The following is a 24,692-nucleotide window of genomic DNA, read 5'->3' on the forward strand; positions in this document are numbered from 1 at the left end:
ATGTCAGGGTCATGAGATCAAGCCCCGCATCAGGCTCCATGCTGGGTGTGGAAGATTCTCTTCCTTTCCCTCTGCTCCTCTCCATCTCTCTCTCTCAAAAAAAAAAAAAAAAAAAAAAAGAGTGGCAGAAAGAGGTGGAGAGTCTGCAATCCAGGAGCTTTGCCTAAGAGAGTGAGCTGATGACACACAGTAGTCAGAATAGCGTGATGAGGCAGCCTCGTGTGGCCACCGGCACCCACAGGGCTCTGCTCCTGTTCCAGCCTATCTCCTGTCCCGGCAGCTCTGACCAGCTAGAGGTGAGCTGGACAAAACATTCCTCCAGGCCTCTAAAATGTTTTTTCTCTTCAAGAGGGGATGGGACACTTGGGCGAGGACTACAAGAAGCAGGGGATTTTTTTTTTTAAGATTTTATTTATTCCTGGAGATCAAGAGAGATAAGAGAGAGGCAGAGACACAGGCAGAGGGAGAAGCAGGGAGCCGATGTGGGATTCGATTCCAGGACCCAAGATCTCGCCCTGAGCCAAAGGCAGACACTCTACCCGAGCCACCCAGGTGCCCAGCAGTAGCGATCATAAGGAGGCTTGGATGGATTATAGAATTGCTTGTGTCATCTATACATTCCTCCATGTATTAAACACTTATGGGGCATCTTCAGTGTTTTGGACATTGTTAGGTGCTGGGATAGCAAAGACATTCAAGACACGGTCCTGTCTGCGAGTGGCTTCTAGCTAGTAGTGGGAGACAGCCACATACGCCAGTCCAGTGGCTTATCACCGCTCATCACATGACAGACACCTGGAGGATAGAGGAGGTGCCTAAGTGTGATCTTCACTTTATTCTGGGTGGAATATCATGAAAGGATTCTGGAAGATTCTGTGGTGGTTTGGCTGGGGTCTGAAGAATGCAAGGGTGTTCTGGAGGCAGACAGGGTGTCAGAGGAGGGCAGGACACAGGAGCAGGAGGGGAACATACACTTAGCTGTGGATCTCTTGTGTGTCAGTTGTTGATCACAGTCGGATGGGTGATGGCCAACAGGCGGTTCTGTTTCTAGAGGGAGGTTGAATACTTGAGAAAGGTTCTCAGTGGTTAGTGAGGATATAACAAAAATGAGGACTTTTTGAGGCTGGACACAGATAGCCAGGCTTATGGGACTTGGGCATTTAGACTGTGTCTGGCAGCAGTGGAGTTAGGATGTGAGTCCCTAGCGGGGAAGGGAGTGCAGTGGTTTGGGATCCTATTACATCTTTGCACAACAAAGGCCATGATTAGTAGGTCTCCAGGAAGCCCTCTCTGGTTTATGGGATCACTCTGCTCCTTGTCATCTTACAGAGAGTGACAGCCACTTAATATGAGGAGAAACCATGAGTTGGGGTGGACAGGATATTGATGCTTTTGCTTTTGAAATGCTTGTAGTGATGGTCTGGATTCTTTGAAATGCTTGATGTCATACCTCAGTCAGCTGGAATCTGAAAAGGGAAATGCTAGGCTGGTTGTGGGGTCAGATAGGCTAAGGATGACCTCTTTCTTGCAGCATTTGTTTGCGGACTCAGGAATTAGTTGTGGAGAAGTCAGGATTCTAGAAAGCCAGGAAGCTGTGGTCTGGACAATGCCGTGTGAGTGTGAGTGTGTGTGTGTGTGTGTGTGTGTGGATGATGGGGGTAATAGTGTGGGGAAGGGCAGGAGGTGGTCTTCACTGTGTCTAATAAGAGAAGATACCTCAGGAGGGATGCACAACGAACACCATGTTGTGGGGAGCCCAGAGAAATGCCCCAGCAACACCCTTTCTGGAGGAAGAGCTTGAAAATCGAGGTGGACTTTTTCTCTTGTTGGTGGGCAGTACTCATTTAAGACAAGGAGATGGAAAAAAAAAAAAAAAAAGACAAGGAGATGGCCAAGATCACCTCTCTGAGACTTAGGAGTCAGGCATATGTTCTGCATGTGAGATTCATTATAATTCTCTTTTAGGGAACCACTTAAATGAATTTACATTAGAAAAGGTCAGAGGAAAATTATTCTGTGCCCTAGTGGGAAGACTTTTGTCTTAGTCTGTTCAGGCCGCTGGAACAAAAATACCACAGCCTGGGTAGCTATAAACAATATAAATGTATTTCTCGAAGTTCTGGAGGCTGGAAGTCTGAGATCCGGGTGCCAGCATGGTCGGGTATGGTAAGAGCCCTCTTCCCTGTCGTAGACTTTGTGCCATGTCCTCACATGGGGGAAGGGTCAAGGGAGCTCCCTGGGGTCTCTTTTATGAGGGCACTGATCTCATCGACCAAAGACTTGACAGAAATAAAACTAGCAAATCACCGCAGTGGTAATTAGTAAAAGTTTATTGTGCCCACACCAAAAAGACAGTTTGCAAACTGGGAGCACTCAAACCAAAGCAGAGCATGAGGCTCAGGGACATACTGTTATAAAACAGCTTAGAGGGGCACCTGGTGGCTCAGTGGTTGAGCATCTGCCTTTGGCTCAGGTTGTGATCCTGGGGTCCTGGGACCGAGTCCCACATCGGGCTCCCTGCATGGAGCCTGCTTCTCCCTCAGCCTATCTCCCTGACTCTCTCTGTGTCTCTCATGAATAAATAAAATCTTTAAAATAAAACAGCTTAGAAAGCATGGAGGCAGTGACTGTTTATTCTTTACAGTTATTGGTTATAATAGAATTTTCTTAAATGATGAGGAAGTCGGCAGCGCTTACCTCACGTCAGCCTGGGGAAACAGTTCACATTTTGCTGATAATTTCCAGAGGCATAAGCAAGAAATGACCCGGGTCAAGTTAGCCTTGCAAAATAAGCTACATCAACCTTTGCCTGTATGACTAAACTGGTTTTTTTTTTTTTTTCTTTTTTTCTTTTTCTGCTTAGGGAATTTTCGAGGCTGGACTTCATTTGTTTTTGGTTTTAACGATTTCCACTTATGACTGTTGCAGGACACAAATATTCAGACCATGGCAACTCCTGAAAAATCTACATGGCACACACACGCTCCCTTCTCCCCAGCAAAACCTTCCTTTGTACAAAGTGGGATCCCCCCCCCACCCCCCCGACCCCGCTGGCAAGAAATCTGCCTCTTTTCCCTTGGCCATGTAAAAATAGTTCTTATTGATCCCCTTTGAAGGTCAGATTCCAATTCTTCATAGACTGATTTTTTTCAACACAAAGGTAGAGAAAGCAACCTGCTGATATTATCAAAGAAGTTTAAATTTCTAATTGGCCAAGTGGGTAAAACTCCTCCATCTGCTGCTTAGGACCCCCACACACGCAACCACCAAACCAGACTCTCTAGTAAGAAGATGGTCATTTCATCCAGTAAAATATAGTATTTTCTGTAAAAGTTATTTATAACCTGAAAAGTTATGAGTGAAAGGAGGAAGTATTTGGCCGTGTCATTAGAAACTAATGCTGGCTTAACAGGATGTGCGTGTACGTGTGTGTTGGGGAAGAAGGCATCTCTGGCTGCTTCCACATGGAGTGACCCCCACAGCCCATGGCTCCTCAGCCCCCCATGTCTGGGTGAAGCAGCCTCCCTCTCCCATTTGCTCCCTTGCTGCGGTGGGCATCTGGCTGACCCAGTGGCCAATATGCTGCCACCGATCCAGAGCAATCTGTGAGCCAAGAAAGTGTCTGTGCAGATGAAGCGTGCAGCCGGTTTTGCACGAGGAGCCCTAGGTGCCACCTGGGTGCCACCTGGGCCCCAGCCCTTCTCACAGGCTGGCTGAGTGGCTGCCACTGTGTCTGGACTGGTTTCAACTGACAGTGCACTTGATTCCAGCTCTGCACCTGATTCTAGCCCGTTTCTCAGGATGGTGGTTCAGCTGCAAATACTGGCTTAGCGACATGATGAAATAGGAATCCCAGCCCCCACTCCCCACATTGACTTAGGACCTTGTCCCACACCCTGCCTTCCAGCCTCAGGAGCAGGTGGGCTGGGTGATGGTGGTGGGGGGCAGGTCGAGTTTTTCCAATTCTGGGCTCCCCTGCCCGATTCTTTTCCTCCAGCGCAGCCAGGTCAACGTATACCTTCCTCTCTACCTGGCCACGTGGAGGGCTCCCTTCAAAGTCCCCTTCCCCCAGGAAGCACTCCCTGACCATCCTGATAATCTCTGCTCCCCCTGAGGTCCTGTGCGGCTTGGATCTGTAAGGCCCACGCGGGACACATTTTATCCTGTGTTTTGTGTTGATCTCTGTCTTGAGTACTGCTACCCCAGCTCCCAGAGGACAAAGATTATGTTCTTTCTTTTTAGCAATCATAGAACTGATTCTGTAAGAAGGATTCAATTAAATTTCTCTCTCTGGATTAGTTGGCTAGTTAAGTGTTTTGTTTTGTTTTTTCTTATGGAGCTCTACTGCCTGGTCCCTGAAGGGCACATTGTGGCAATAACTTCTATCACCACCACCCCTGGCCCAGCTGTCACCACTTCTGTATTGCCTTAGAGAGTATCTGTTTCATGTTCAATATTTTCATTTGGTCTTCATGACTACCCCTTTTAAAGAGAGGGGACCAGAATTCTACATTTTTTTTCCCTCAGTGGATGAAAACACAGAGATGCAGAGGGGTTAAATGATGGGTCCTGGGTCACACTGCTGACAGCGGAAGCTTCTCCGATGCAGGGAAGACCAGGGGGCCCACTGGAACCACAGGTAGGTTCACGCACAGGTAGGGCTCTGTGAACTCAGGGCTCATACACTGTTGCATAGAGTTAGGATGAATTTGCAGGAAAATAGCCACTGCGGGATTGAAACAGTGAAATCTGGAGGGAGCCCAGGAGTCCTGCAGGTGGAGGTGTGGCAGGCCAGGCTGAATGGCTTTGGGAGGACAAGGAAGACTGTGCTGATGGGCCAGAAGGGCCTTGGGTCTTATTGTAGTTACTGCACCACCCCTGATATGTCTTGCCTCTGTCGCTCTGCTTTTGCTGCACCCACCTCCTGGGACACCCTACCCCTCCTCTCTCCCTGGGGCTCCCTGGGAAGTGTCTCTTGGACACTTCCGCGTGTATGTTCCAGCAGCATGGCACAAAGTGAAGTCTTTCACTTCCCAAACAGGCTGCTGCTTTTGGGTTTCCCATTCTGGACACAGGTGGATGCCACCATTTGCTTGGCAGGGAGGCTGGAAACCTGGGAAACCTGTTCTCTTTCCCTCACCCACCAAGTCCTACCCAGTGATCAAGGACAAAGGTCCGTCTACACCTTCAGGGCTGCCAGCCTCCACTCTGTCTTGTCCTCACTGCTTCTGCCAGGACCGCTGCTCACAGGGCCCCCACCTCTGCATGCACCCTCTTTTTGTTACCGTCTATAAAACAAAGCAAACTATGATGCTCCTCTCTGAACTTCCAGTTGCTTGTTGTTGCAGGGTCCTCCAGAGTCCTGTGTTGAAGGACCTCAGAATGTGATTCTATTCGGATGTTATCTTAGTCTGCTTGGGCTGCCAAAATAACATCCCACAGATGGGGTGGGGTGGCGGGGCTTCAACAGCAGAAATGTCTTGGAGGCTGGAGATCAAGGTCCTAGCAAGTAGATTTTATTTTAACACCTCTCTCCTTGGCTTGGAGGCAGCTGCCACCTGGCTGTGTCCTCATGAGACCCCTCTCTGCATGCCCAGAGAGGGGGCGGGGGCAGTGGGCTCTCAGGTCTCTTACAAGCACTAATCCTATCTGAGCCAGGCCCTATCCTTCTGATCTCCTTTAACTTTAATTTCTTCTTGAAAGGCCCTCATCTCTAAATACAGTCATACTGGGGATTAGAGCTTCCACATATGAATGGGGGTGTGTGTCATAAATACGAGTTCATAACAGAGACAAAACCTTCAAAGAGGAGATTAAGTTAGCATGAGGCCTTTAGGGTGCGACCGAATCCAATTTGACTGGTGTTCCTGTAAGAAGAGGGCATGAAGACACATAGAGAGACACCAGGGACACCAGGCACAGGGACGACCCCCTGCAAGCCAAGGAGAGAGGCCAGGAAGACACCCACCCTGCTGGCGCCATCTCAGACTTCCCAGCCTCCAGAACCATGAGGAAATAAAGGTCTGGTGTTTGAGCCACCCTGTCCGCGGTATTTTGTTACAGCAGCGGGAGCAAGCCGATACACTTAGGAAAGGACATTCACGGTCTTGCGTCCTGGATCCATCTGCTCTTCCCCATGCACAGTGTACTTCTATGCTCTCGTGCCTTTGCACACGTTTGCTCCTCGGTCTGGAATGCCCTTTTTCTCTGTGGTGAGGCAACATGCTCTCCCTAGTAGTAGGACGTTGGCCCACTTGAATTCACATTTGCATACGAGAGAGTTCTTTGTTGTGTTAAACTTTGGATTCCAGAGCATAGTCCAGCCTGTCCTAATACAGCCTCATTATCTACCCAAATCTTTATCTTTTAAGTTCCTGTTTAAATGTTTTTATTTTTATTTTTATTTTTTTTAAGATTTTATTTATTTGAGAGAGAGAGAAACCCCACAAGTAGGGGGAGGGAAAGAGGGAGAAGCGGACTCCTCCCTGAGCTAAGCTGGGATCCCCACTTGGGGCTCCATCTCAGGACCCCAGAATCATGACCTGAGTCGAAGGCAGATATTTAACTGGCTGAGCCACCCAGGTGCCCTGTTACCTCTTTCAAGGGGCACTGGGTAACTCAGTTGGTTCAATGTCTGCCTTTTATTTGGGTCATGATCCCAGGGTCCTGGGATTGAGTCCTGCATCAGGTTCCATGCTCAGTGGGGAGTCTGCTTCTTCTTCTTTTGCGTTCTCTCTCAAATAAATAAACAAATAAATAAAATCTTTTAAAAAAGAAAAGGTGTGACATATTGTAAGAATTACAGAATGACACAAAGACATGAAGCGAGCAGATGGCATTAGAAAAATGGAGCTGACAGATTCACTTGATTCAAGATTGCCACAAAGCTTCAGTTTGTAAAACACAGTATCTGTGAAGTATGATAAAGTGAAGCATAACAAGCTGTAGTTTTATGAATTTTTTTCTACTGTGATCAATTACCTTGATTTTTAGAATATCGAATCATCCTTGCATTCCTGGAATAAACCCTAGTTGGATTTTTTATTTTTTTAAGATTGACTTTATGTATTTATTTCTAAAGATTTTGAGAGAGAGACAGAGCAAAAGTGTGGGGAGGTGGTGGAGAGGCAGAGGGAGAGGGAGCAGCAGGCTCTCCACTGAGCAGAGAGCCCGACCTGGGGCTCAATCCCAGGACCCAGAGATCATGACCTGAGCTGAAGGCAGATGCTTAACCGACTGAGCCATCCAGGTGCCCCTGGATGCTTGATTTTATTTGCTAATATTTTACTGAAGATTTTGCATCTATATTCATGAATGAGGGCTTTTTGTTTTATGTTTCCTTTCCTGACACCAATCAGTTCCCCAGTTTTCTGACACCAACTAGGTGTCTAACAATTCAATTCAGTTCTGACACTGCCTGAAGTTAGCGTCAGACTCCACACATTTAAGGCTCAGTCCTACAAGACAGCCCCTACTTTAGATGCCAGTGTAAGTCCCAGGTCACCAGGACTTCTGATGACTGGCTGTAAATCCACAGCACCCCATGCACATGGTTCAGTAACTCACTAGACCAACTCACAGAACTCACAAAAGTACTTTATTCACTATTACCAGTTGATTTGAATGGATACAATTTAGGAACAGCCAAGTGGCAGAGATGCACAGGGGAAAGTACAGGAGGGTGGGTGGTGTGTTTGGAACTTCTAAGCTCTCTCAGGGTGAGCCACCCTCCCAGAACCTGGATGTGTTCACCAACCCTGAAGCTTCCTGAACCCATTGTTTACAGGTTTTTATGGAGGTTTCATTATGTAGGCATGATTGTTCAAATCATTGGATATACGTGACTAACTCTAGCCCCTCTCCCCTCCGTAGAGGTCAGGGGATGGGGCTGAAACTTCCAACCTTCTAGTCAAGCCTTGGTCTTTCTAGGTATCAGCCCTCAGGGCCTCCAGCCACCAGCCATCTCTTCAGCATCCAAAAGACACTCAACACTGCTGAGATTACAAGGGTTTTGTGCCAGGAACCTGGACAAAGACAAATCTTCACTCATTTCCAAGGGCAGTAAGATGTAGGGTAAGCTCTGAGGGAGTGAGATCAGTGACCAGTATTTTTAGTCCAGCCTGGCAGAGACCATCTTAGCATCTCCTCCCACTGCTAGGACTGCGCATCTTGTTGTAGCTTGGTGGTCCCAGCCTTCTGCATCCCCATTCCCCAACTCTCCACATGCCCAAACCTCCTGCCTCTTACCCCACTATCTCCCCAAGAGCTTCTAAAACAATTGCAGCACCCTCTGCACTCGGTGGGTGAGGTTTCCACAGGAGTCTGGCATCCTCTTGGAAAATAATCAGGAACTATTGTGGTGTGAGCAGCTCCAGTATCTGCTTTTCCACGTGAATGTCTGGATTCAGCCTTTCATAAAAGAGCTCTTGGAGCCTGCTCAAAATCTCATAGATTGTTGGCATCACCTGGTATGAGAATGTTCTAAAGCGCTGACATAAGATCTCTTGCCTGGTGTTATTTTCCTGGTTGCATTTCTGCCCCCAACAGTCGTCTTTTTCCACCCTTCTCTTGCTCAGGTGGAGGATGGGGATCCTAGGATCCTAGGTTCTTGGGTCCTTTTTGAGTATTCATTTGTCAGATGGGTACTGTTGAGGTCAAACCCCAAAAACCAGCTCTTCAAATTCCTGGAGATGCTCTTTAGGGCCACTCTTCAAGTATGTTATGACCAATGTAGATAAATGACAGCTGTTGTTTGAAGCACATATAAAATATACAGAAAGCCAGTCACTACTGGAATTTATCATTAGAAATGGGAGAAAATACCTAAGAGCTATCTAAATAATTATAGCTATATTGCAACAATGGGCAAATGGAATTTTGACTCTGTACCTAATGGAGTTGAAGGGTCTTATCTGATTAGAAAAGTATATGCAGTTAGTCTTAACATCAAGTAGTGTCATAAAGGAAAGTTGAGTAAATAGATAAACACAGGTTTTGGTTCTTGGATGGGTTAAATGGGTGTTGGAGGAAATCATCAAGAGGACACTGATTACCAGTTGACCCTCAGGCTGGACCTGCGCAATTGGGTCCCTCACCCTTAGAGTATACATTCTGCCTTCTGTTCCCATGGTGGGAGCCATTTTCAAGGATGTAACCTTGAGACAGCAATGTGTGTTGAGATCATCTGGACAGTACACATGACCGATCATCCCCATTAAGGCTTCTGAATAGTTTTTAAGACTCTGGTGGGTGGATGCAATTTACTCATCTTACCACCACCCATGACAAGCCTTGCTTATTACCTGGCAATCTGCGCTTTGCCTTTGGTCCCTCCTTGCGCTGTGTATGGAGAACAGTTTCAGATTTCACCCAGGAAGCTCCCAAGGCTTCGAACCAACAACAGGGCCAATAGACACTTAAACTTCAAAGGGAGCCTTTTTTTAAAAAAAGAATTTATTTATTTATTCATGAGAGACACAGAGAGGCAGAGACACAGGCAGAGGGAGAAGCAAGCTCCCTGCGTGGAGCCTGATGCAGAACTTGATCCCAGAACCCTGCGTCACGACCTGTGACAAAGGCAAATGCTGAACCACTGAGCCACCCAGGTGTCCCAATACTTAAACTTTAGAAAGAGATCAAATATATAGAATGAAATCTCAATCATCAAGAGAAAGGACAAAGAGGCTATTTGAAAGGACCTCAAATCCTAACTCGGTGACCAGGGTGCAACTTCAAGGAGGGACAGCTGGAGAGAAGCTGTTAACAGAAGAGCTTAAACCAAGTTAATTGCTTTGTACTCTAGCTTGATAAAGAATATGGGAAGAGAGTCTCTGAAAGGGATATTCAAAAAGACAAATTTTTATCTTGCCTCTAGCACCATGGGAGAGAGTGCCTTTTACCCATGGAAATAAATATCTAGCCGTTCTGATAGGTTTATCTGTGGAGCGAAGACACCTGATGCCATTAAACTTGGCTAGCATTCTTCTTGTTGATTTCATGCTAGTTGTCTTCCATACAACACACCCTAGTGTAACAGTCTGGTCCCCCACGTAGATCTTCTTTCAGGAAGGTACACCCTGTTGGCAAATAAAATCATCCAGATGACTGAAAATTATTATTTTTCACTAGAAAGGAATTCACTCACACTCTAGGTTTATACATCAGTCCCTTTTGAGTTTGGTGAGCATTAGTCTGTGTCCTGAAGCCTGCTTATCTCTGTGCAAACTAGTGAAACTAGGTTTCTGGCCCTACACAATGGAGCCAGGGCACTCCAACCTATTTTTACCCTCATCTTTAGGCAGGTTTTGCTCGAAATTGCAAATTCAGTAATGTCCTAGGAAGTTACTTCAAAGCTCTATCTGACAGAAGTTTGTGCCAAATACATGAAACTACCTCATTAAGAGCTTATTCAGTAACTTCAGTAACTAAGTAATCCTGAGCAAAGTTCAAGACAACCCTTGTATTACATTTTATTCTATGTTACTGCAAGTTTCCAGTGAATGTCACTTAATGTCATACATACAACTCCCTTAAATGGTTTTTAGCTACATTCTATTTAAAGTAGGTCCTTCTAGGAGTCCATGAACAAATTTCCTCAGTTTGTCATTAAGGTGGCTTAACTGTAGAATTTTCACTAGGAACAATTCACGGGCTTTTTTTTCCCCCCTTAAATTATTCCCATTGTTTTATAACTATATATTGACAGTATTTTGCTCAATAATATTGAGATATTATTCACTGTCCATGACCTATGTAGGAGGAAAGCCAAAGAGGGTTTACTTCCTTTTCCAAATGTTACATGGTTTGCAATACTTGTTAATTATGGACCATTTTCTCAAACACCAACTAGCCTTCCTAAAATCCAGTGAGATGATTAAAAAAAAAAAAAAAAAAAAGTACTTCTGAAATTTGAGAAGGGGGAGTGCCTTCTGAGCAGGTCTGTGTCCAAGTGAATGATCTGTCAGTATTTCCCAAAATGTGTTCTGGGAAAAACAAAACAAAACAAAACAAAACAAAACAAAAAGAAAACACCACCCCCCCCTCCACTGGAGAGCTATTAATAGGGTGTTACTCAAAAATCTCTGTGATCAAAATGCTTGAGAAACAGGGGGCTAAACAAAGTCAGATGAATTAATCCATTACTGCAGCACTTTTCAGAACAGTTCAGTGTTTTTACTAGTAACTGTGCCAATTGACCCTACTCCAAATCCAACACTGAACCTGCCCATGATGGTAAGCACATCATGGTAAAAGCTTTAAGTGAGGGCAGCCCCAGTGGTGTGGCGGTTTAACGCCGCCTGCAGCCTGGGGCGCGACATCCTGGGGTCTCGGGATCGAATCCCAATCGGGCTCCCTGCGTGGAGCCTGATTCTCCCTCTGTCTGTGTCTCTATGAATTAAAAAAAAAAAAAAAAAAAAAAAGCTTTATGTGAAATATTCCACAACACGATCTTCTAAGACAGCAGCAAAGGTGAATCTGCTTCACCAAAGAACCCATCCCACTCCCAACCCCCTAAGGTCAACACAGGGCGGGCCTGAAGGCAGACGCTATCCTCGCCTTAAAACCCAAGACAGGGGGGATCCCTGGCTGGTGCAGCAGTTTAGCGCCTGCCTTTGGCCGGGGGCGCGATCCTGGAGTCCCGGGATCGAATCCCACGTCGGGCTCCCGGTGCATGGAGCCTGCTTCTCCCTCTGACTGTGTCTGTCTCTCTCTCTCTCTGTGTGACTATCATAAATAAATAAAAATTCAAAAAAAATAAAAAAAAAAAAAACCCAGGACAATCGAAAGATGAATGGATAAAGAAGATGTGGTCTATATATACAACGGAATATTCCTCAGCCATTAGAAACGACAAATACCCACCATTTGCTTCGACATGGATGGAACTGGAGGGTATTATGCTGAGTGAAAAGAGTCAAAAGAGTCAATCGGAAGGACAAACATTATATGGTCTCATTCATTTGGGGAATATAAAAAATAGTGAAAGGGAATAAAGGGGAAAGGAGGAAAAAATGAGTGGGAAATGTCAGAAAGGGAGACAGAAATGAGAGACTCCTAACTCTGGGAAACGAACTAGGGGTGGTAGAAAGGGAGGTGGGGGTGACCGGGTGACTGGCACTGAGGGGGGCACTTGATGGGATGAGCACTGGGTGTTATGCTATGTGTTGGCAAAGTGAACACCAATAAAAAATAAATTAAAAAGCAAAACAAAACAAAACACCCAGGAGAGGGGCACCTGGGCGGCTCAATGATCGAGCGTCCGCCTTGAGCCCAGGGTGTGATCCTGGAGACCCGGGATGGAGTCCCACGTCGGGCTCCCTGCATGGGGCCTGCTTCTCCCTCTGCCTGTGTCTCTGCCTCTCTCTCTCTCTCAGGAATAAACAAAACCTTTTTTTTTTTTTTTTTTTTTTAAGTATACGAATAAAACTAAAATCGAGGACAATGGAGTTCAAGTGCTCAGGCAGTCTGTGGGTGGCAGGGAGACCAGGAACCCGCCGCGGCGAGCGTAGGGGGATGTTCTGAGCCTTCCCCCTCCCCTCCCGCAGGGCGGGCACTCACGCCCCTCCAGCCGGCACCTGCCCCTCCTCCCGGCCGCCGTGCCTCCCGGCGGGACCCGACTCCCGTCTCCCCGACCCGGACACGATGAACTACTAAGGCACCTGCTTCTGTTCCCGTTACCAGCCTGTTTTAAGTGGACAAGGAGGTCGTGGTCTCACGTAGGCGGGATCGGGCCCTGAACTTCACCGCGAAGGCCTCGAGAAGTCATCCCAAGGGCACAAGCCCACGGCTCCGGGTCTCCGAGGGGCTCATCCCGAGGCATCACTCGGGGACAGAGGCCCCGGCGCCACGGCTTCAGGGTGGCCGCTCCGGGAAGCCCCCCAGCTCCGCGGCGTGAGGGTCCCTCCGAGCTGGCGCCCCGCCTTCTGGGGCCCGCGCCCACCTCGCTCGCCTCCGCAGAGCCGGGAGCCCGAGAGCGGCCATCGGGGAACACCGCTTCCCGCTCCGGCGGGCGGAGCAGAACCGGAAGTGGCCCCCGGCGGAAGTCCCTCCTCCGAGAGTCGCGTTTCCTCTCTAGGACCTTGGAGGTCTCCTTGCCTCTATGGTCTGGTCGCCTGGCCGCGGTTTGGCGGGAAGGAAAAGGGGGCGCCGGCCCCGCGCGGTGGAGCCCTGATCTGTGTCTGTGGGGGCACCCTACTGGTCCTTTTGACGTGTGCATCCGGCAGCATTACTGATAGAGTTATCCTCACGATTTAGAAAAATGGAGATATGGGCTTCATAATGAGGCACCCCGGAATGTCTCAACAGTTTTCTAGCTGATTTTTTTTTCTCTTTTAAAGAATGCGCTTTATTTTTATTTATTTATTTTTAAGAGTAAGCTCTATGCCCAAGGTGGGGCTTGAGCTCACAACCCCGAGATCAAGAGTGTCATGTTCTACTGAATGAGCCAGCCAGGTGCCCCTCTAGCTGTTTTTTATTTTTATTTTATTTTATTTTATTTATTTATTTATTTATTTTATTATTTTATTTTAAGATTTTATTTATTTATTCATGAGAAACACAGAGAGAGAGGCAGGGACACACAGAGAGAGGCAGGGACACAGACTGGATCTCCAGCCCGGGGTCAAGCCCAGCCAAAGGCAGACACTCAACCACTGAGCCTCCGAGGCATCCCTCTAGCTGTTTATCATTATCATTATTATTATTATTATGGATACACACATACCTTTTTTGTTGGCATGAAATCTACCTTTAATATGATAACACGGGTGAAGGGACCATAAATGATTTTTTTAGAAAGGTTTTACATAGGAAGTACCTTTTGAATTTGAACCCCAGGCGGGGGCTAGACCTCCTGCTTCTCTCTTCTCTAAGACCCAGCCCTTTGTCCCCTAACACTGCAGGGATCATTGGGCACACCTGTCCTTCCCCACCCCCAGGGTCCCTAACTGGCTCATCTGATGATTCAGAGCTTGGTGTTGAATCAACTTTTATATGCTCTCTTACTTAGAGTTTCTGCTCTAGAAAGGAGAAAGGGAAGATGATGCAAATATAAATACAGAATCTAATAAAATCAGAATTGTCTAGGTTTATTTTATTTTTTAAGATTTTATTTATTCATGAGAGACACACACACAGAGGCAGAGACATAGGCAGAAGGAGAAGCTGCCTCCCCGCGGGGAACCTGATGGGGAACTCGATCCCAGGATCTCAGATCATGATCTGAGCTGAAGGCAGACACTCAACCACTGAGCCACCCAGGTGCCCCTATTTTATTTTTATTCTTACAAAAGATTTTACTCATTTATTTGAGAGGGAGAGAGAGAGAGCTTGGTTGCACACTAGCAGTGGGAAGGGCCAAGGTGAGAGGGAGAAGCAGACTCCCTGCTGGGCAGGGCACCCCGCCCGCGTCTGATCCCAGGACCCAGAGATCACAATGCGATCACAACCCAATCCCAAGGCAGATGCCTAACTGAGCCACCCAGGTGCCCCAGAATTATCTAGGTTTAAACATAATAGCATCTAACACAAATAAGGATGTGGTGAGATAGGTTTATTCTGGCAAACAGAATGTAAATATGCAATCCTGTTGAAAAACTACCTGGCATCCTATATCAAGAGCAATTTAATGTGTTTTAGGTTCCACCCAGTGAGATACCATCTATGGAAAATTTATCCCAAGCAGAGAATCCAAGAGGAAGAGCTGCACTCCTGAAATGATTCTGCAGTGGACAACTGCTGATTTTCCTTGCCCAATAACCAGTTTTCTTTTTTTTTCTGGTTTTGACACTATGATTTTTTTTTTCTGGGGGGAAACCACCTAAGCCTCAGTCTACTTCTGGGGTGGGCACATGACCCAGTTCTGGCTAATCAGGATAGCCCAGCATGGCCGGGCAGTAAGATACAAAGTCAGAGCCTGGCTGCCAGGTTCCCAGGCCTGGTTCTGCTGCTTAGTAAGTGCATGGACTTCAGCTTGTTTTTTACCTTCTCTGAGTCTCACTTACTTATTTGTTGAATGGGGATATTAATGATAGACATCTGCTTCATAGGGTTGTGGTGGGAATTAATGAATGAAGCAGGTGTACTAATGCTGGTTATGGACAACTATTATCACTGTTTGCCTCTGAGCAAGCCCTTACCGCCATTCCCTTTTTTACTCTTCCTTTTGCCTCTCGGATTCGCAATATCATGTTCTACGTGATCCTAGAATTATATCTTTCTTTCCCATCGGAAATACCCTAAAGGGAGGACTGTATCTTTATTCATCCTCATACCATAGGTGTTTAACACAGCATCCCACTCCCAGCCATGGTGCTCGAGAAAGGCTTAGTTGGACAAAACTGAATATTCTCCAACACAGAGCACAGAAAGTAGGAATAGTTACTGAAAATGTAATAAATGCTAGATGATAAAATGGAAGTAGAGAAAGCCACATGAAGCTAGAAAACTTTTCTTACAAAAAATGGCCTGATTCCTGGGGATTACAGATTCCATTTTATCTTGGCCAGAGACTTGTTCTCATATAGCAGGCAAATGAGTTCCAGCAGTAGACTGGTACCTAAGGTGGACTTTGGGAATTATTGTTTCCTTTTCCTGACTTAGAATGCATCTCTTTCCTTGGAGATGGTTGGGAGAAATGAGCATTGCCTTGAGAGAGATCAAATCCACTCTCAGGATATTAGATACCACCCTGTAAATCCAATACTCGTATGCAAAATTCACACAGATAATGCAAAGTGGAGAGGGAGCTTAAGAGGGGAAGGCTTCATTAGGTTATAGGGAGAGGGTAGATGAGGTCAGCCAGGAAAACTTTCTTTTTTAAAAAATTTATTTATTCATGAGTGACAGAGAGAGGCAGAGAGACACAGGCAGAGGGAGAAGCAGGCTCCACATAGGGAGCCTGATGTGGGACTCGATCCTGGGTCTCCAGGGTCACACCCTGGGCTGAAAGCAGGTGCTAAACCGCTGAGCCACCCGGGCTGCCCCCAGGAAAACTTTCTGATGGGTAATTGCCTAATCTCTGATGGTAACGCTGGATGAGTTATAGCAAAATCCATTTCTCTGTCATATGGCCTTGGAGACCCAAAAAGTCTTAGAGTTGGAAGAGATGGACAGATTTATATAGTTTACTACTAAATGTGATGTAGATCTCATCTTAGATCATGGTCATGTAAACTATGAACACTCCAATGACACTCAGTTTCCCGGTCCAAGAGATAACCTATTTAGTGTATGCACAATTCTAATTGCTAGAAAGTTTTCCCACTGAGTCTGAAAACTGACCTCTGTGCTCTGGAGCTGAAATGTAACACAGAGTTTGGAGATAAAGAGGAAGGATAGTTTTATTACTTTGCCTGGCAAAGGAGGGCATAGCAGGCTAATGCCTTCAAAACTGCAGACCCACTTGGGGTAAAAAGCTGAAGGTTTTTATAGAAAAATACAGGATCTGGGCAGTTTCCATAGGAATCCAGTCCGTAATGCCAGCTGGGTTGGTCACATCTTCAAGGTGGTGTCATCACTAGTGCCGGTGATGCCAGCCATTTGAGTCTCATTACCAAGTATACATTGAGGTCAATAGGATGTCAATATCGACACCAAGTTCCTGGAAGAAAAGATTCCACAGAAAAATAATTGAAGGGGAGCAGGAGGCTTTAAAAATGAGGAAGAGAAAAAAAAGTTTAAGTCAAACTTTGCTGAAGCATTAGTGTGCCCATTTTATTTATTTTTTTTAAAAGATTTTATTTATTTATTCATGAGGGACACAGAGAGAAGGAGAGGCAGAGAGACACAGGCAGAGGGAGAAGCAGGCTCCACGCAGGGAGCCCGATGTGGGACTCGATCCCGGGTCTCCAGGATCAGGCCCTGGGCTGAAGGCGGCGCTAAACCGCTGAGCCACCCGGGCTGCCCCAGTGTGCCCATTTTAATTTCCATCCATCTCTATGTGTCTGTAGTGGTTTCACTAATTCCTCCTTACCTAACTATGCCCCAATTCAGATTTTGCTAATCCTTAGCACTCTTTGGTGCTACACCAGAGAAGGACTTCCGACTCCCATCCAGTATATATGCGGTCACTAATGTCACATCAGTACAAGCATTTACACCACAGATATTGGCAATGCCACAAATCAGATCGACCTCCTGCCAAAACCAAAACCAAAATCCAAATCGAGAAACCACTACTTACAAGGCACCGGCTGCCCTTATTCTTGGTGAAACTCATTGATGAGTTGGGGGATATAAGATAATCCTCAATTATCTACAACCCAAAGTCATGAGTGGAAAATACATGGTATAGACTCAACCAGGAAGGAGTGAGGAGCAGGGACGCATCCCCTTTGATGGATGGTGCAAGTTGATCTGGATTCTGATGGAAGGCAGCAGAGAGCCTTTCATTTGTCAAATACACGCACAAAGGGATTATCAGCAGAATGACTGGCAAGAGAAAAGACATAATGGTGAAAAAAGTCCACGACATGCTGGAGAAAAAGCAAATTTCAGGCCCGGCTAGAAAAGGACCCTCATGTTGAGGAGCAGTGAAACCATGGTTTGAAAAATCAGATTGGGCCTGACCCTGAAAGAATGAACTTTATGAGGGAGGTGAATGAGAGCCACTAAAACTTTTTGAGAAAGGGAGGCACGTTCTAATAGCCAATGGCTTGGGAAAATTAATTCTCTGGGTTTGCACTTTTAAAAATTGAGGTATAATTCACGTACCATAAATGTTGCCTTCTGGAGTGTACGGTTCAGCAGTTTTAGTAAATTCGCGAGGTCATGCAACCATCACCAGCTGTCTAATTTCAGAACATTTTCATCACCCAAAAAGAAACTCCATACTCACTAGCAGCCACTCCTCATTCCTTCCTGTTTGAAGGTTTTGTACTTTTCACAAAACACCAAGTCTGGTATCTGTAAAGTGGCCTCAGGTTTGAACCCAGAAGGACTGGCTGCCAAAGAGAAACAGAGAGAGGGAAAGCAGAAAAGGCTTTTCCACGGTTCAGGTGATGTATCCAGACATCTCTCTGCCTCTATCTCTCTTTGTCTCTCTATCTAACTAGAGAGAAAGAGAAGAAGGAAAGAAGGGAGAGAAAGCATTTTTAGACGCACACCTGGGAGCAAAGAGAAATGAACAGGGGTGAAGTAGTTTTCAAATGCAATATCTGAAAAAAGTGGAAATTATAGAGGCTAAAAGATATTCTTGCAGGGGTTAATGTTTTTATTTTCTTTGTGGGCTGTCTTCTCATACCCTTTCAGGCATTGTAGTTCCTGGGGAAACCAAGGGGAAAGCAGAAGGGGCCCGGATTTTGAAAAATCCCTTGTTTTGGAAAGCCTGGAAAAAGACATTTGCTCTCTGCTGCCCTCTGGTCTCTTCAAGAAAGACGGTGATGGCTGCTGGCAGCAGGAAGAGGGGCTGGGCACCTGGGCTGTGGTGCCCGAGCCACCTGCACAGGCAGGGGGATAGTCCAAGTGTCAGTAGAGGAACTGGGGGGCTGGCGTGCAGGCGGTTTCAGCATCCTCACAGGATGGGCCTGGCATGTCTGACAACAGAAGAGGGTTTCAGTGAATCCAAGACTACTGGGGAGTGCCGAGTGGTGCATTTTCCTGGGGTCTTTCTTGCCTCTCATCCCCACCCCTCTTGATCACTTGTGACAGGAATGGCTGGGGTATGTAGATGGTGGCCCTCAGCACTTTTTTTTAGTTTTTTTTTTTTTAATTTAAATTCAATTTAGTTAACAGTGTATTATTAGTTTCAGGGGTAGAATTTAGTGATGCATCAGCTGCATCTGACATCCAGTGCTTATCACATCATGTGTCCTCCTTAAAGCTCATCACCCAGTTACCCCATCCCCCCACCCATCTCCCTTCCAGCAACCCTCAGTTTGTTTCCTATGATTAAGAGTCTCTTATGGTGTGCCTCCTTCTCTGTTTTTTTTTTAAGATTTTATTTATTTATTCATGAGAGACACAGAGAGAGAGAGGGAGAGAGGGAGGAGAGAGAGAGAGAGAGAGAGAGAGAGGCAGGAGAAGCAGGCTCCATGCAGGGAGCCCGACGTGGGACTCGATCCCGGGTCTCTAGGATCACGCCCTGGGCCGAAGGCGGCGCTAAACCGCTGAGCCAACTGGGCTGCCCTCCTTCTCTGTTTTCATCTTAATTTTTGTTTTTCCTTTCCTTACCCTACGTTCATCTGTTTTGTTTCTTAAATTCCATATATGAGTGACATCCTATGGGCATTCTGCACTTTTGAATGTCTGTTACTTGGAATCCCATTGTTGGGGTGGCTGGTTTAGGTTCTGAGGGGTGTTGCTTTGCAGGGAGCACTAAATCTCACTCTGCCAGCCTTGGGGCTGATGGAGCTTTTTATTCTACTTAGAATACTAAAGTCATAGGATTTTAAAATTAGGAGAGGACTTCTGAATTCATCAAATCTGATGCTTTCTTATTACTAATAAGAAACTAGTGAATCAGAGAGATTAGGTGACTTGATCAGAGATTAGGTGATTTGATCCAACTAATTCATAGTGACAGAAAGGGTGGTTGCCTAGGGATGGCAGGGAGGGGGGTCGCAAAGGCAACCTCTGGGGGTTTTGGGTATGTCCCCTACTTGATCATAGGTGTGGTTTCACATATATGGTATATAACTTATAAAATTGTATATTTTAAATACGGTGCTTTTTGGTGTGTGTCAATTGCACCTCAATAAATCTGCCTAAAAAAAGTCACACATCCTATGAGAAATAGAGCAGGGCCCAGAACACACATCTTGTGCCTTGAGGCCTTCACACCTCCCCTTAGCCCCAACACTGTCTTAAAACCAAAGCCTACTTTGAGTTGTGAAAAGTGCCTTTTCTCTTAATGTCATTTTTAAAAACTCCACAGTTCCAAATTTACTGTAATGTAAAGTAATAGCACCCTTTACCAGAAAGTAGCAGATGTCATTCTTAAGTTCCAGCATGACCCGGTCCATAGATAGACAGCCGTGTGCCCCAAAGAGTTGGAAGGAAGGGGGGGGACCAAGCAAGATGTGGTTTTGTACTGTTTACCTGTTTATCTCTGGTGATCCATGTGAAAGGTATGATCTCTGGGTGTATCCAAACAATGTAATTTAGGATAAAAAAGATAAAGAATAGGGTTTTCATAGGAATGTACTTCATGATATATTGTACTTTTGATGGCTTCTAATGGGCCAAGATAATTTCTGAGCAATCCCTGGATGTGGAAGAGGCAGGGAACCTTCCACAAAGGTTCCAAGTCTTTTTCTTCCACTCTCCCCAATCAAACAGCCAGAGCCACCAGGTGTGGCCAGCTTGCTGAGGTCTAAAATAGTTTCTTTGTGTTGAAGGTGAAAGTACAGAGAGAAGGGGGTGTGTGTCTCACCCACACTTCGCTTTATTACTGAACCAGAGCTGACCAATGGGTGCACAGAAAGATTCTATCTGGCTGGTCTGGTAGGCTCACTGTGGGAAAAGAAGGGCCTCTGGTTTCCCTACAGAATATATTTTCATGAGCTATTGCCTCTCTAGCAGGTGCTAGGAAGAAACATTCATGCATGTAAGATGTTTTTTCTCTAAATGATTTGGTAGGATTGCAAATGCAATCCTCATAACAAATTCAAACAAGACAAAATTATATGAAATGCAAACAAGGGGTAGTTGGCCAGGAAGTCAGATGAGTTCAACATGATTTCTGTCTGAGTCAGGGAGACATCTGTGCAGGTAGGGGAGGGGCTGTTACTGGGGGACATAGGATCAACTCTGGGGGTAAGGGGCACAGGATCAACTGGAGGACACAGGATCAACTCCGAGAACTAGCCTCTGGGCTTCTGTGTTATCAAAGACATTTAGCATTTCATGCTGCTATTTCACAGTTTACCTACCCCATGTCCCTCCCACCTCTGAGTCCTTTGCCCTCGTTTGCATGGCTTTGTGCTCCAGGAGGCTGACCCCAGCAGGCTGACCCCAACAGGATGCATCATCCAGGCTCCGCTGCCCCCTGGTTTCTGGTCAGAACTGAGCAATGGGAGGCATCAGGAGGGAGCAAGTCAGAGTATTCTTCTGGCATCCTATCTAGCAATGGCTGTGTCCCTCTAAGATGACAGCTCTGCAAGGCAGCCCTTCCAGTGGGGCTCTGGCCTCCCAGCCCTTTTTGTCTGGATAGTAACAGTGGTTTCTTTCTTTGTGTGTGTGTGTTTTCAAAAAATATTTTATTTATTTATTTATTTGGCAGAGGACAAGCAAGAGGAGCAGCAAAGGAAGAGGGAGAAGCAAGCTCCCCGCTGAGCGGGGAGCCCCATGGATGCCAGGCTAGATCCCAGGGTCCTGGGATTATGACCTGAGCTGAAGGCAGATGCTTAACCAACCAAGCCACCCAGGTGCTCCTGGATAATAGCAGTGGTTTCCATGTTTGTCATTCTCTGGGTGCCTTGACATCTTTTAGGGGTTACCTTAACCCTGCCCCACCTCTGAGAAGAACCTTCATGATGTCTTTACCTGGAAGTGATATGATATATCCATCATGTGGGAATAAACTATTTAACATTCTGACTCCTTTCCTGATCTGGGAGCTGGGAGCATGGCTTTCTAAAGTCTTATCTCCTCAGCACTTAGAACAGTGAACTGAGGTAAACTGTTGAGCTGGCCAGGGACATTTTACTGGGAGGTGACCTTAGACCTGGCTTTTAAGGGACACTGCCATAGGGATGACCATTGTGCCTGGATAAGGTTTATCCTACAGGGGACAAGGTTCAGGTCCATGTAGATCATATTGAATGGTATCCAGGGCAACATGATCCCAATTTAGGCCCTGAACAACACCTCTTTGTTAATGAGGAGGAGGACTTTGATGACACTGGTGACAACGGTGACGATGATGATGATGGAATGTTCACTTACCTGACTGAGTCATGGGAGGAGCTGATTTTTGTACCATGTCCCTCTACCATTTTGCAAGATAATATTTGCTTTTGAGAGTCCATCCTTTTATTGAGGTATGGTTTATAGACCATATCATGACCCAATTTTAAGAGTACAGTTGGATGAGTTTTGACAATCTTATTTACCTGTGTTACCACTATTCCTGTTAAGATATAGAACATTTCTATCACTCCAGAAAGTTCCTTCATGCCCCTCTCTTCCCCTCTCTATTTAATCCCTGACCCAAAGCCAACTATTTTCTGATTCATGCCCACTTCCCTTTTCCCAGTCTCCCGTGACCTTGTGTCCAATGCATTCCTTGCCACCCTCCTCAAACTATGCTAATCCTTGCCTCTTTGCCTATTCTTTGGCTGTAGTCTGATGTTCCGGCAGTGACCCCTTTTTCTTTTAGGACTCTTTTTCTAGGAAGTCTCTCTGATCTCTTCTACTCAGGCTGCATAAAGTACCCTTCTACAAAATTCTGTGTTGCATTGACTGGACTGCCATTATATATAGATTTGGTTTATAACATATTTTTTGTTCAAGTTCTCCCCCATTACCCCATGAGCTCCTTAACGGGGACTGGATCATATTCTGCTCTGGCACAAGGCCTGGCCTGCAATAGTTTGTTGTTTAAATGAATAGGTGAATTAAATATATTCTTTTCTTTCAGGACATTGTCTCTCAAGTTTTGACACCACATTACATATTTAAGCCTCTCCGGTTGCAAGAAGCAAAGACTCAAGATATGTAAGAGGATTTGTGGAGATTCATGTGCCCTTGGAAAGGCAGGGAGTCAGGTTAGCCCTAGAGACTTCTCTGTCAGCTTCATGGCCCCTTCTCTGCTCCTAAAGCCTGTTTAGTTTCTTTGCTTCTTTTTTCCAATGGGCCGTCCTCTACTCAACTTTCGTTTGTTTCCTTAAAACTTCACCTTGAACTTGGCCTCAGCTTCTTCCGGCCCTGACTTGACTTCTCTCTGACTCAAGATGACATTTGTGAAGGTAATAATCAAGCAATCTCATCTAAGCTTTTCAGATCCATATCATGGCCACAGCCTGAGCAGGGACCAGCTGCCAGGTCACATCCTCAGCATCCCTGGTCCAATGTGCTCAGGGTGGGTGGGTCCCACAAAGCAAGGTTGCTCAGTGTGCAGGGCCTAATAGAAGGGATGAAGAGATTGGCAGGCATCGTGTAGTCACTCCTAGCCTATTATTGAGCAAAATCTCAAGTATTTGTCCTGTTTTTGCTCCTAAATCATTTAAGTTTTCTCATCCTTGAACATAGGAAAGCCGTTTTCCTCCTTTCTGCTTAGGAACATCAAAGGTGGAAAGAAACTCATAGTTCACCTGCTCCAGCATATTCCAGGGTGTGTTCTAAGTAAGTTCAGGTCCAATAGGACCTAAGTAAGTTCAGGTCCACTCTATTAAAAAAAAAAGTCATATTTAAATACAGATATTCTAGCACTTTTCTTGGGTTGTAGTTCACACCAGGAACATACTTCCCAGTGGCCTGGTTTGGTTTGTAGGATCTCTGGTCTTCTGCATGGATGGACACCTTGGGTCCTGGATTCTCGAAAGCAAAAGGGAGTTGTAGACCACTCTCAGAGGGGACCAGCCATGGACCCCTTAAAATTGTTTGCAAACTTGAGTCAGTGTTGTGTAGATGTGTGTGTTTTGTATGTGCACCCGTATGTGCACCCATGTGCCCTTGAGCATGTTTCCTGAGACAGTGTCCATAGCTTTCATCTTACATGTGTGACCAAAAATATGGATAAGAACCACTGCTTTGAAGGGACACTAATTGGTGTGCTTTCCTGAGCCAAACTTCTTTTTTTTTTAATTTTTTAATTTTTAATTTTTAATTTTTTTTGAGCCAAACTTCCAACTCGAACATTTTATCTGCCACAATTGATTGCCATCCAGCTAATATGAAAAAACAAGAAGCTTCACAGACGAAGAGTCTTGCTGATTACTTAGGAAGGTCATTTTTTCATTTTCTAGATATGAAAACTCTTACTAAGGACCAGAGAAGGAAAATATAAGTTTGCTTAGATCAGGCAACTGACCGAGAAGCAACTGTGTCTTTCCTGTCTCCCTCCCTCCCTCCCTCCCTCCCTCCCTCCCTCCCTCCCTCCCTTCCTTCCTTCCTTCCTTCCTTCCTTCCTTCCTTCCTTCCTTCCTTCCATACCTCACCAATCCACTTATGATCTATCTCCCTAAACACTGCTACACATTAGTAGAGGACCAAGCATTGTGTTGTTACACATTTCCCCATTAAGTGATGTAGCAACCCGGGTGTTGGATATGACATTCCAAATTTTTTTACCTTCCAGGTAACGAAATTAAGGCTTAGAATTTACGAAACTTGCCCAAGGTTGCCCAGCCGGCTGGTGGCAGAGCTGGGATGGTTAAGACCGCGTTTTCCACCGCTCATCAGTGTGGCTGCTTTGTGTCACCTCTGCCCCAGGTGACAAGCCGGCTGTCTGCGACCGAGCCTCCCCGGCGGCGCCCGGGACCGCGGGGCTCACCTGCGGCTCCGCGGGGGCCCCCGGGCGTCGGACCCCGCCCCCTGGCGGCAGGTGGGCGCGGCGCAGCGCGGCGCATGCTAATGAGCCCGCGGCGCGGCGCGCTGATTGGCTGGCGGGGCCCCGCGGCTTTCCCGGGGCGGGGCGAGGCGGGGCGGGGGCCGGGTCCGGCTGGAGGGGCGCCTCCCGCCTCCCGCCTCCCGCCTCCCGCCTCCCGCCTCCCGCCTCCCGCCTCCCGCCTCCCGCCTCCCGCCTCCCGCCG

The 24,692-nt window shown here is 46.4% G+C and overlaps 1 long non-coding RNA gene across 2 annotated transcripts; it reads right to left on the bottom strand.

The window, feature by feature from the left end:
• Window positions 1–7,575: 7,575 nt before the first annotated feature.
• LOC140606933 (uncharacterized) lies at window positions 7,576–13,022 on the bottom strand. 2 transcript variants are annotated; one of them, XR_012009146.1, is made up of 3 exons: window positions 12,660–13,022; window positions 9,303–10,076; window positions 7,576–8,745 (listed from the first exon to the last, which is right to left on the bottom strand). It is a non-coding gene; the product is annotated as an uncharacterized lncRNA (long non-coding RNA). The 2 variants fall into 2 exon arrangements; XR_012009145.1 differs by having other exon boundaries at window positions 7,576–10,076.
• Window positions 13,023–24,692: the final 11,670 nt, after the last annotated feature.

Source organism: Canis lupus, chromosome 16 (genome assembly GCF_048164855.1).
Source record: "Canis lupus baileyi chromosome 16, mCanLup2.hap1, whole genome shotgun sequence".
Lineage (NCBI taxonomy): Eukaryota > Metazoa > Chordata > Mammalia > Carnivora > Canidae > Canis > Canis lupus.